This window comes from Carassius auratus, unplaced genomic scaffold (genome assembly GCF_003368295.1).
Source record: "Carassius auratus strain Wakin unplaced genomic scaffold, ASM336829v1 scaf_tig00214720, whole genome shotgun sequence".
Lineage (NCBI taxonomy): Eukaryota > Metazoa > Chordata > Actinopteri > Cypriniformes > Cyprinidae > Carassius > Carassius auratus.
The window spans coordinates 453,057-465,406 of NW_020527781.1; the positions used below are offsets into that span (position 1 = coordinate 453,057).

Here is a 12,350-nt window from a genome sequence, read left to right on the forward strand (position 1 = left end):
AATTAAGGCAGTAATTAAACCAAAAGGAGCCCCTACCAAGTATTGAGGACATGTACAGTAAATGTACATACTTTCCAGAAGGCCAACAATTCACTACATTTTTAGTTGTTCTCAAGCTGGCCTCTGCTCACTCAAGGCAATTTCGTTGAGAAAGCAAAACTACTTTGTTTGGCCTTCCAAAAGAGGACATGACTTATAATGGGTTTATGTCTCATCGCTCGACCGGACAGGGAATCACAATATGTTAATGAGTGTACCATTTCCGTCGCACGTTTGAGGTATTTGGCCAATCACAATGCACTGGATAACTGCCCAATCAGAGCACATCTTGCTTTTCAGACTAATGAGCTTTGTAAAAAATCAACACATTTCAGAAGTTGAGGCATAGAGGAGAAACAATAATGTACAGTATGTGGAGAATAAGGTTTTTTTTTTTTTTTTTTTTACCTTAAACCGCAATAACTTAATTACACCAAATACAATAATTTTCTTTTATTCTTTTGAGTCATGTTAGATTGCTTCAGGTGTGGGGATGAAGATGACAGCTCCCATGATTCCACACTCAGTCACAGCATCATCAAACTATGTTACTTGGTCTTTGTTTATTTTATGTATGTGCCCTCTAGCGTCGAAAAATTACATATTGTGCCCTTAAGAAATAAAAATTCAAGTGATTGCACTGGTGCCTTTTTGTCCATTTAACCAACTTTTGGTGCTTTTGGCAAGGTGGGCAGGTGCCAAATGAAAGCCAAAATGATCACTATTAAAAGAACCAAAGACTTTATTGAGATGCACCTCTGTAAACAATATATGTTGTATAGAAGATAAATTGACTTTACAACTGACACAAACTGATTTTATAATGACAATGGCATTAAATGAGTCTTGCAACTCCACCTGAGAACATATTTGTATTTCACTAAAGATCACACTGCAGTTCAACATTTATTTTACTTATTTTTACTTACTTTCATTTACACTGAAACATTTTCACTTTCATTTACACTGAAACATTTTCTCAGACAGACAGAAATCAATTGTTTAATAATGCTTTTTTTAGTTATATAAAAACTGTAAAAAGTTGCAAAGCTAAAAAATAAAAAAATCTCAAAGGTCTTGGGACAAATACAATTTTGACAATAGCTAAATACTACAGCAAAGCAGAAGATCAGGTGCAACCACAAGTTCATATATACAAGATAAAATATGTATATGCAAATTTTAAAGAAAAAAAGCAAATGGTTATGGTGGACAATCAGATTTGGGCCACATTCAGCTTTGGTGTGAACATAACCGTGATTTTACTTAAATACATTTTTCTGGTGCCATTATAAATTGCGGAGCCATTTAAATCATTTTCCACTGGATTAACATGCATGTCGTCTCACATCTGCATATATTTTCAGGTGTATCTGTAAAGGCCACTTCACACTACACCAACAGACAGCAACATACAATTGTTTTTGGGTTTTATCTGTGTTAACATTATTAGTGTCTGCTGGAGCTCATTTTCACTGACTGAACATCTAGTTTGTCTTGGTTTGTCTGAGAAGTGCCATCTGTACTCTGTTGGCGTGGTGTGAATTGGCCTTAAAAATGTGATGACAAAATATATTTTTTCTTCCTCCACAGTGAATGCATGGATGCTTTATTTTTTATTTTTTTAACTGCTCATCTTTCCACTCTCAGAGCACTGCAATTTCTTTCCACAATGTGTTTGAAAATGAAGTTTCTTTTCTTTGTCTTTATTTGTGAAACTCTTCTCACACTGAAAATATGTGAAAGGCTTCTTTCCAGTGTGAAATCTCATGGATTTTAAGGTTGTTTTTGATTGAAACTGTCCACATTGATGGTAGGTGAAGTATCTGTTAGATTTGGTCTTGTTCGTTTCATCTGTATGGACTTTTTTGCAGCTATGAAATCATGTCTCTAATATTGATCTTTCTCTTCCGTTTCTTCCAGCTATTTATTATCTTTTATTACCATCAGATCTAAAGTGAAAAGAGACAAATACAATGTTAACCGCAGTTAAAAGAGTTAAAACTTCTAAGGCTATTAAATCATTTGACAACAAAGATTACAACATTGTTTTGATTAACTTAATAATTATGTTGAATATAATTCTCAATAAGTATTAGCATGGATTAGGTCAAATCTATCCAACTACTAATATATTCTGTAACAAATGTCGCAACAAAGACAAGTATGGAGTGCCACAAGGCTCAGTATTTGGTCCTCTGCTTTTCTCTTTGTATATGCTGTCCCTGAGGGCCATTGTCATTAGAGCTCTGTGTAATGCTAAAGAATCTAAGTTTTCCACAAAACCTTTGTTGTAGATAATGAAAATAATCACCAATTAATTTCATTGTTTACTAATCATGTCTGCAGGCAATGAATGAAAACAAAATGCCCAGTCAAGTCATTTTACAGTAGTGAATAACACATTTCTTGCCCCCCCCCCCCTCCACAGTTTGGAGGTTTAAGGACTCTTACCTGTCTTTTCATGTGTGAATCAAGGGTTGTTTTCTGTCTGAAATGATTTCCACACTGATGGGAAAGTCTTCTCTTGAGAGTGAACTCTCAAGTGTGATTTCAGATTTCCATTTTGTAAGAAAGTATCCCCACACAGTGGGCAGATAAACCGCTTCTCTTTAGTGTGAAGTTTTATATGACTGTAGAGGTTTACTTTACTATTGAAACTCTCTCCACACTGATTACACATAAAACAATTCTCTCTTGAATGTATTTTTCGCAAGTGGTTATTAAGGCTTTCTTTAAATTTGAAACCCATTCCACACTTGTCACATGTGAATGGCTTTACTACAGTGTGAATGTACAGGTGATCTTTAAGATTTCCTTTTTTAACAAAACTCTTTCCACACTGTTGGCATGTGAAAAGCTTCTCTCCAGTGTGAATCTTCGTGTGCTCTTTAAGGTTTCCTTTTTTAGTGAAACTCTTTCCACACTGTTGGCATGTGAAAGGCCTCTCTCCAGTGTGAATTTTTAAGTGCTCCTTAAGGTTTGCTTTAAATTTGAAACTCTTTCCACATTGATGACAACTTTTAGATTCAGAGTTTGGAGACAAATTTGTTTCAGTCGATGTGGATTTTTCTACAGCCGCGAAAACATGTCTCTCACATTTACTTTTCTCTTCTATTTCTTTCAGTTCTTCATTCTCTACTTTCAGTGCCATCAGGTCTAAAGTGGAAAAAAAAATACAAAAAGAGTTAAATAGCAGTTTAATGGCTTAATGCAACAGACATCAAAACTAAGTTAAAATATCAAAACTAATATCATGCTACAAAACGAATTGCTGCACAACTAGTAAAATTATGATTGAACCACTGATTTCACATTTTAACAATCTCCTTACTATTTTTTTTGGACCTGAAAACATTTCAGTTACATTGCAGTCTATGGAAGAAAATAATTTTTTTAAAGAAAATCTTAATTTGTGTTTCGAGGATAATCGAATGTCATTGTTCAAATGGTTTTTGGGTGAACTATCCCTTTAAAAATAGTAATGAACAAAAAGCAACAAGCTACATTTTGTTCGAGGTAAAAAACGGTCATCACAGCCATGTTCATGTTCTGTTCATTTCTATTCATGTATTCTATGCTTAAATCATCTGTTGGAATGCCACTCCCATGTATACGCATACAACAGTTAATAGAAGCTAGCAATTATGTTTTATAAAGTTCTTAATACCGTATTTTCCGGACTATAAGTCGCACTTTTTTTTCATAGTTTGGCTGGTCCTGCGACTTATAGTCAGGTGCGACTCATTTAGACTTACAGTCAGGCTTTCAATTCTCAACCACTGTGTTCCATATGCAACTGACATAGCAATAGGATTTCGGTACAATAACGAGTATTTTTTGTGTTGTTTTTCACATTATTTCAGGTAACTGGTATCAATCTCAGACTGGTTTGGCCAGGTCTTCTTAGGTAAATGAAAACCCTGCTTAAAGAAATTGTTCCACATTATTAATCACTTACAAATTTTTTGACAGTTAAATAATCTCGATTTGCTTTTTAGCAAAATATTGTTTGTTTTGATGCCTTTTGCAAGATATTGCATTGTTTTATACTTATCATCTTCAGGATGATCTTTCTTCCTCACCATACTTCATGAGAACTGGGACTTGCTTAATAATGTGGAAACAACCCAACTTTAAGTAGGGTTTCCATTTACCTAAGAAGATCTGGCAAACTATTGACCAAACTAGTCTGAGATTAATACCAGCTACCTGAAATTATGTGAAAAAACCACAAACAAAAATCTGATTCATTATTGTACCAAAATCCTATTGATGTCACTTGAATAATTATTTGATATACAGTGTAAATCAAGAGAAGAGTCAAGCTTGGGAGAACCAATTACTATAGTATATCGGCATTTAACCCCCTCGAGTCAACCATACTTAGTTTAAATGTCAGATTCAAATGTTTGTAATTGCTGTGCTTAAATTAATCTGCCATTGGCTGCTTCAGAGTTCCTACTGCAGGTGTGAATGCAACCAGGAAAATTAGTTCTTGGAGAACTACCCTGGTGGCGAAAGCTCCAATGTTCTACAGGTGCCTCTTTATGGTCACATTTGCAAAAGTAGTCATGTCATAGGCTGTCTACACTGAACGCAACCATTTCAATTCATTTGAATTTTGTGTCAGTATGTCATAAACAGAACGAGGCATCAGTTGACAGCATCACTGATTATAACGGGTTCTATAGTGTTTTGTTGCACCACTCATGTCTGGTGTAGACACAGTGATAGCCACGCAGATACACACTGAACTCCATTCATTTCCATGTCTATTTGTGCCTGAAATGATACGCATGCACAAAATTGTCAAAATTTATGGCTCAGCAAGCAACCTTGTGAACACCGCTGCTTATGGCTTAAGTGAAGGTAAACAAGTGACTTGCCCGAAACATATAAAGCACTGTTTATTTCATTTGTATATTTGTTCTATTATATTCACCTATGCTTTGAATTTGTTTATTTTCTGTGCTGATTTACTCACCTACAAAGTAAACCCAATCATTGATTTGGTTTTTTTTTCCAAAAAGAGCTTTTGGTGTCATTTGTGATTATATATAAAAAAAATAAAAAATCACCAATGTGAGTTTTGCGCCTTAATTGGTGCAGTGGTTAACCAGAAAAATTAAGGTTGCCGATCCACATGTCCACATGAGATGACCCACTCCATTTCGAATAAATTTGCTTTACAGAGCAGGTCATATGGGTTTTTGAAAAACATATCTTTCTGGTTTATAATGTAGCTATGCATTATAAAGATATTGTCTCTCAAAAGAGAGAGTCGATTCTGAATCGCCTTAACGAGTCATCGTATTTTCGAATCTTTTGCCTGTTCTGTCACTGGGTAATATATTTGCATAATCCCTGCGAAATATGAACAGAGTATGACCTGCCCACAAACACTTCCGCTATTAGTCTGTTTACATCATGTTGAGAAGATGCGGTGTTCAAGGATACCACAGAAATATGCATTTAAACCTGCTGTAGGGAACTTCAACACAATATTAGGACACTTTAAAATACCTTATGACCTGCTCTTTGTTTTGGACACTCATAATAAAAATCAGGGCTGGGATTCTATTCCAAAAATAATGGATTCCTCGATTCCAAGGCGTTGGGAATCGAGTCAATTCCATCAAGGGGAATCAACTCCTCATTTAGAGGGTTTTTCAGTTCAAGAAAGCTTATCTATGGGAGTCTCTCAAACGGAAGGCTACATCCGACAAATGCACACATTTAAATTCACGAAAAAAAACAAAGAAATGAGTCAATCGAACAGCCCTAATAAAAATATTCAGTAGAGCTGGGCCCGGTTCCCCAAAACGTTCGTATCGCTAAGTAGTGCTTAACCTATTCCTTAACCTCTCTCTTAACCTTATGGCACGATTCCCGACACGTTCATACACTAAGTATATCTTCTGTAAGTCATACTTTCGTAAGGTTGGTCTGGACCATTCGTAAGCTCTCTTAGCGTTGTTTGAGCTCAAGACGCTACTGTACAGCAGTCTTTAGAAACCAGCGCAGCGAAGTACAAGTCAAACTATGGTATTCTGACTATGTTGTGGCTCAACAATGATTTTATGTTATTTTTTAAGACTCATAATAAATTATGTTTGCAATGGATACAGGCCTATTTATGAAGTTAACTTTATGTGGTATCAGAACTAATATGGTGGTAATTAGCCTAATGTAATTAAAGCGAATTGGCAATCAATTTTTTGATAATTAAAATCTGGTAAACAATTTGGCTCCTGATGACTAAGATCTATAAATGGGTAATCATGGTTGTGTCCAGTAAGCGACCATAGCAGCGATCCAACGTGTCCTTGTATTGAATCAAAGACGGAGCCGGACGCGGAGCCATTTAGTCCATGTCAATTTTTTATTCGGCAAAACTTAAGCCCTTTTGACATTTTGCCTGGCGTGGCTATATAAAAAAAAAATTGCATCCAAAGACAACTCATTATGGAGCTGCTGGACCTTCTCAGACCGGCGCTTACCAGCCTAATGCAGTGGAATTTTGCTTTAAACCCTGAAGGCCAGCGCTACGGTTTTGTTTTGTTTTTTGTTTTTTTTTGCTACATAGAGATTCATCGAGGTCGTGGGAGAGGGCTACGGCCTAATCAAGACCTCGGTGTAGAGGTGCGTCCACACTGTCACCAACGCCATTCTGCGTCATGCCGGGGATTACATCCTGGTGGATGGCACACTCATCCCTATCGCCAATCCATCAGTGATTGATCAGCCGTAGGCTACTCATCACGAAAGGGAGACGCGGCCATAAACGTGCAGGTTATAGTGGGCCACAGGGGTGTGATCCCCGACCTGGTGGTAATGTCCAGCAAAACTTCAACTTCCTCTGACGAGAGGCTTGGTGCCCTTTTTTACGTTGCTTCCCCACCATATTCTGTATCTAACTCTCTCTCTCTCTGTTCATTGTAGATAGGTTGCTTTTTATTTAAAACATAAACCAATTGCAATCAATACCGCATTAAACAGAAGTAACTGCAGCTGCTTGCCAATCAATTCTGATTGTAAAGTACCTTACCATTAATATAAAAGTGTATTATATAATTTTAAGAAGTCATTAAACACATGTCAAGAGGAAGATTAGCGAGGGATCCCCGGTTCATCTAACCGTCACAACATATCGTGTGAACATATTACTGACCATTTGATAATTTAATTTATAGTCTATATTCTACTGATAACTTAAAATATGTTAAAATAAATGTTACTATAATAATTTGAGGAATGTTTCATTTGCATAGAACGTGTTGTCTTTCTTAACGCTGTATTGCACCATCACTTGAAGTGGAAAATCGATTCATGACTAATCGATGCCAACTAATTCAGCACCATTACTTTGGACAGCGCTCTTGTTACGTCGGATGTAAGAGGCAGCATGCTAAGAAGCTAAGGGACACTTCGGGGAACACTCTTAAGAACATAAACAACTTTGGTAAGATATTTTTCGAGGTCTTCTTAGCATGCTAAGAGTGAGCGTTATCGGGAAACCGGGCCCTGGACATTTTAATAAGGATCAATTGACTGAGTTCAGCTTTGAGAATGAAAACCAACCTGTCTGTTCCTCTTCTTGTTTGACACTGAATGCTTCTTCGATCTGCAGGTCTTCACTCTCCTCTTTAATAAACGCCATCTTTATAATAGAGCGTCAAGTGCTCCTTAGTCACTTCACTGGGAATATTTCTGTGTCTGGAAAAAATAAATCCAAAGTAAATCTCTCCAGTCAGAGTGGGAGTTAATGACCTAATTAACCAAATAAAAATAAATAAACACTCAAACCTACTGCCAAAAATGAACAAAAGAACACAAATTATACAAACACTTAAAACACACACAACAACAAAAAATAACTCTTGTATTCAATATATTGTTAATCTTTGTATTATACTTGGCAAATTTTCTATTCAGAAGTGTAAATCTTTGGGTAAGAACCCAGTAGTACATTTTTCTGATTGACTATAATTCTTACATTTTTATTCTTTGATGGGCATTAAAAAAAAAAAGTCATTCAAAAGTCAAAAATAAAATTGCTTTCGATGTTTAACCTTGTATAATTTCCCCCCTCTGGTTTGTTTTTTATTTGTTTGTTCTGAGATACTGAATTTGGGATTTTCCTTAGTGGTCAGTTATAATCATCAAAATTAAAAGAAATAAACATTTGAAATCTATCAGTCTGTGTGTAATGAAGGAATATAATATACAAGTTTCAGTTTTTGAATTATTGAAATCAACTTTTTGATGATATTCTAATTATATGACCAGCACCTGTGAGTGTGTGAAATATATATATATATATATATATATATATATATATATATATATATATATATATACATACATACATACATACATACATACACACACACACACACACACACACACACACACACACACACACACACACACACATCACTTTGCTCAAAGCTTGGGTTTGGGTTCGTGATCTCTTAACCCAGAATAACACCTGCTCCGTCTTCACACGCGTTTGTGATTCACTAAAACATCAGACTTTATTCATCGTGCTATGTTTTTGATTTCTTAAAAAGAAGGCTTAAACCCAACAATTCTTGTGAACTGATTAACGTAGCGATTATAACGTGATGCATATTTTCTGTTAGTTGCGTGTGAATGCGCTTTATTTCCAAAATAACATTCATTAACGTTGGATAAAGTGTTATACTCAATAACCGATTAATTCGTTTAACAGTTCTTGTGAAAACTGAACAGTATGCGTCGATTTTAATAAGGCTATTTCAATGCATAAAACACCAAACCTTTCTTCAGGCGAATCACAACAGATGCGGGAACGCGGCGCGGTCTTTTGACGTCATGTCTCCAGACGCTTCTTCTTCGAGGTTTAACCACGGCTTGCATCAAAAAGCGTTGCTCCACCTTCTGGATTATTTTTGTGCAACGTTACTCAAGTTTATTTCCTCGAGCTTACCTTTCTCCGTAATAATCAGCGATGGACAAAGTACACAAACCAAGTACTCGAGTTAAAGTATACACTAGGTAAAATATTACTCCAGTAAAAGTACTCCCTTTACACTTTCACTTGAGTAAAAGTACAAAAGTATTTGCATTCAAATGTAACGTTACTTAAATATCCAAAGTAGCCTACTATGATTTATTATGGCTATAATATCCTGTTCTCATTTTTGTCACAAGACTCTTGCTTAATCATTATGTGAAAAGACTCTAATGTTATTCATAGCACACTAATCTATTAATAGAATGATATTAATTAGCCAGACACTTAAAAATATCCTGAGCTCAAAACCTTGAACCTAAAAAAATTCCTTAAGAATAAAATTAAATAAAAGGATTTCAGAGCAGTTTAAAATTCAATAATTAAACACAGGCTCACATGAGTTTTCTTTTACTTTTTTATTTTATTCTTGTATCTGAATGTTTTTGTGCATATATATATAAACTTGCCACTTCCGATTAACTGTAAAAGGAAATTGTTTTTGTATCAGAAGAAACACACTTGCCAGTCACAGCTGCATATGTACAAAACTTGTGTATATACAGTACAGACCAAAAGTTTGGAAACATTACTATTTTTAATGTTTTTGAAAGAAGTTTCTTCTGGTCATCAAGCCTGCATTTATTTGATCAAAAATACAGAAAAAACTGAAATATTGTGAAATATTATTACAACTTAAAATGATAGTTTTCTATTTGAATATACTTTAAAAAAAAATTATTCCAGTGATGCAAAGCTGAATTTTCAGCATCATTACTCCAGCCTTCAGTGTCACATGTAACATCCAGTCTATCACATGATCATTTAGAAATCATTCTAATATTCTGATTGTTGGAAACAGTTCTGCTGTCTAATATATTTGATGAATAAAAGGTTAAAAAGAACTGCATTTATTTAAAAAAAAATTCTAATAATATATTTTCTTTACTATCACTTTTATCAATTTAAAGGGGGGGTGAAATGCTATTTCATGCATACTGAGTTGTTTACACTGTTAAAGAGTTGGATTCCCATGCTAAACATGGACAAAGTTTCAAAAATTAAGTTGTACGTTTGAAGGAGTATTTCTGTTCCAAAAATACTCCTTCCGGTTTGTCACAAGTTTCGGAAAGTTTTTTTCGAGTATGGCTCTGTGTGACGTTAGATGGAGCGTAATTTCCTTATATGGGTCCTAAGGGCACTTCTGCCGGAAGAGCGCGCGCTCCCGTATAGCAGAGCACTGAGAGCACAACAGACATTCACTGATCAGAGCGAGAGCGTCGCGAAATGTCACAAAAGAAGTGTGTTTTTGGTTGCCAGGGCAAGACGACCCTGCACAGATTACCAAAAAAAAACAGCATTAAGGGACCCGTGGATGGAGTTTATTTTTACAGAGCATCAACGGAGTTGTGCAAGTGTTTTTGTTTGTTCCCTGCATTTCGAAGATGCTTGTTTTACAAACAAGGCCCAGTTTGACGACAGATTTGCACATCGTTTATTTCTTAAGGATAATGCAGTCCCAACGAAAAAGGATCACGATCGTGTGTTGGATCCGCAGGCGGTGAGTAAAACTGCTTCAAATATCTCTGTGTTGTGAACTTAGCTATCGGCGCATAAGCACATCAAGTAAACAACATGCGATGTTGTCATCAAACTGCACTTTCCACATGTACAGCTTAAAAAAAAAAAGATGACAAAGTGGAACTTTGGAACGCTAAGCAAATATATACAGTTTCAATACATACCGCATAGAGACGTTTTCCTGTAGTCATTGCTGATGCTGCTCTTGATCAATTTCAGCCTCGGGATCTGATTCTGGATCATAAATAAACGGCTGAATCTGACTGTAAGCCATGGTTTGTTTTGGATGATGTTTTTTTCCTCAAGGTAATGTCACAGCTTCCAAACGCTCTCAACGCAAAATCCTACTCGCGCTCGTGATTCTTTAGCTCCGCCCACACGTCACGCCTCCAGGCGCTCGTGTTTTTCCAGGAAAAATCGTTACAGACTATCTTTCTCTTATAAATATAATAAAACTAAAGACTTTTTGGAGTTATGAAGGATGCAGTACTACTCTATAGGTACTCAAGATTAACAGGATATTGAGTGAAAATGAGCATTTCACCCCCCCCCCCCCCAACACATCCTTGCTGAATAAAAGTATTGATTTTATTTAAAAAAAAGAAAGAAATTATTACTGAAAATACTGACCCCAAATTACTGACCAGTAATGTATATTGTTATTACAAAATATTTATATTTTTTTTACTTTTTATTCCTCAAAGTATACTAAAAAAGTATCACATGTTCTGAAAAAATATTAAGCAGCAGAACTGTTTCCAACTTTGATAATGAATCATCATATTAGAATGATTTCTAAAGGATCATGTGATAATGATCCTAAAAATTCAGCTTTGCATCACAGAAATAAATGATCATTTAAAGTATAATACATTTAAAAACAATTATTTTAAATTGTAATAATATTTCACAATATTAATTTTTTTCCTGTATTTTTGATCATATAAATGTAGGCTTGATGAGCAGAAGAAATTACTATTATTTTTTTTTAAATTAAAAATAGTAATGTTTCCAAACTTTTGGTTTGTACTGTATATATATATATATATATATATATATATATACACACACACACACACACACACACATTAATTCTGCTTCTGGTGAGTGTGCTAGTAGAGTATGGCACTAATAATCTAACTAAAGTGGCAATTTTTTTTGTTCCGGTTGAGGAGGAGGTGATTTTCTAAGTTTTCTTAGTGCATTCTTGCCCTCCTGGGACTGAAAATAAGCTCTGCTGTGCTGAAAAGATGTTCACAAGCCGAGAAGCAGCTAAAGCAGTGTTGTATAAAATAAAATAAATTAAATAATGCATTTAGCAGACGCTTTTATCCAAAGCGACTTACAGTGCATTCAGGCTATCAATTTTTACCTATCGTGTTCCCGGGGAATCGAACCCCCAACCTTGCACTTGACAATGCTCTACCAATTGAGCTACAGGAACACAATTTCACTGTATCTACTTCTATTATACCCTTGAGTAGTTAAGCTACTACTCAAAGTACAGTAATGTGTTTTACTATTAACATTACATTACTGGATCAAGAATGTAAAGGAATTACAAAAAAACAACAACACTTAAATTGGCAACACGAGTGAAGTGCAGACGGTTCTGATACCCCCCTCTCCCTGATCTTTAATGATTCGAAGCATGCTCTCTCAACGGCGAGAAATAAGCATTTCCATCTCGTTGTGTTGGCTGCGTTGTACGCAGATCAGCTGTATTTTGCAC

General features: G+C 35.5%; 1 long non-coding RNA gene across 1 annotated transcript; it reads right to left on the bottom strand.

Annotated features, from left to right (window-relative positions):
* Positions 1-763: 763 nt before the first annotated feature.
* Positions 764-8,951, bottom strand: LOC113092860 (uncharacterized). The gene is made up of 4 exons (XR_003287635.1): positions 8,844-8,951; positions 7,624-7,758; positions 2,494-3,198; positions 764-1,991 (listed from the first exon to the last, which is right to left on the bottom strand). It is a non-coding gene; the product is annotated as an uncharacterized LOC113092860 (long non-coding RNA).
* Positions 8,952-12,350: the final 3,399 nt, after the last annotated feature.